This window comes from Otolemur garnettii, unplaced genomic scaffold, assembly GCF_000181295.1.
Source record: "Otolemur garnettii isolate 467f Iridium unplaced genomic scaffold, OtoGar3 scaffold00010, whole genome shotgun sequence".
Taxonomy (NCBI): Eukaryota; Metazoa; Chordata; class Mammalia; order Primates; family Galagidae; genus Otolemur; species Otolemur garnettii.
The window spans coordinates 9,552,465-9,554,079 of record NW_003852405.1 but is presented as its reverse complement, the minus strand read 5'-3'; positions in this window follow the sequence as shown (position 1 = coordinate 9,554,079).

Below are 1,615 nucleotides of genomic sequence, written 5' to 3'. Positions count from 1 at the left end.
AAATTGTGTTTTAAATAAAGGTGACTATTTGCTCGCTCAGGCAAAATGGCGAGCTTCTTTATTTATGGTTAGTTTATATAGGGAATTTTGTACCTGAACACTATACAGCAGTGACCTCATTGATCCATTTAAACATCATGTGACTACCTCGTGATTAGCTCCTAGTAATCTGATAATCCACTCAACATACACCTTTTAACATAACCCTTTCAACATAATCCAATTTAACATAACTTAATGGAGAACATGTTGTTAGCCATTACTTCTTTGTTCTTATCTGATGAAGCCTGAGGCCATGGAGGAACAAGGTAGATTGAATATCTGTCCTTGCTGACCTTGCTGTTTGGAGGCTGTTACTTTGAATCTTTAAGCAAGGCATAAGGAAACTTCTTGGGCATACAGAAATTTGTGTGCAAACCTCTGCTCCCATGTGGGCTTTAAGTCAGGGGTTTTTGCTGGAACCTTTTATAAGGAATTTTTAGGCTAGACTTCTCAAAAGCCTTTCACGAGCCCAGGTTTCATCTGTGCCATTAAATACCTGTATGCATTGGGTAAATTCCTCTTCTCTTGAGGTCCCCAAGCACATTTCCATTCCTGGACCCGTCAGCAAAGCAACCTTCGTTACTTACCACAGATCACGAAAGGTTGCTGATGGGTATCTGGCCAGTTTTCCAAAGGGCTTTTTTATTGGCCTTATGAAGTCAACCTTAATTCCTCAACGCAGTCTGGACATCACTGGAAATGCTATTCCAGCCAAAGCCTTGGTCATATTAGGCCCGCAACCAACCTGGCCACATGGGATTCTGCCTCAGTTTCTCACAAGTATGCCTGCATAAAGTCTTTTCACTGCTCTCTCTCAAATGGCTTTTTTGGCCAGAGGCATATAGGCGTTTTGCCTCTATTGTATGTATTGCGACCTTTGGGATATCCTGTATGCCCAATACACACTGCATTTTAACTATGTTCAAAAGCAAAAATTGAGCACCAGGGAGGAGTTTTGTTTCACTTTAAAAAGCACTAATTTACTATTTTGAAAATAAATTTCTTTCTGTTTTGGTACTGTCTACCATTAAATGTTAATGTGACAGTATTTATAGAGAACCCACAAATTTTAAGGCATCTCTCTGCCTCTTCACCTATCTAGCCTCATACTTCCCATCATTGGACTTCAGAGGCAACACTGCAGAAAATAAGATCAGTTAAGAAGTTGTCCAGGTGACCTACCCAAAAGAAATGGCAAGAACTGGGCATTGTGGCTCATGCCATAATCCCAGCACTTTGGGAGGCTGAGAGGGAAGGATTGCTTGAGGCCAAGAGCTCAAGACCAGCCTGGGCAGCTAGTGAGACCTGGACTCTTAAAAAAAAAAAGTTAGCCTATTGTCCCAATTCCTGAGGAGGCTGAGACAGGAGGATCACTGAGTCCAGGAGGTGGGGGTGTTGTTCATAGTGGTGAAGACCATTACCGCACCAGCAGAGTAGATTCTTGACCCCACACAAGAAAGAACTGAAATACAGAGTTGTATGTTAAGCACAGAAATTTATTAAAGTATAGAAAGAGTATACAAAGTATGGTACACTCACAGATGGACTGCTCCAATAAGAAACAGGGTCACAA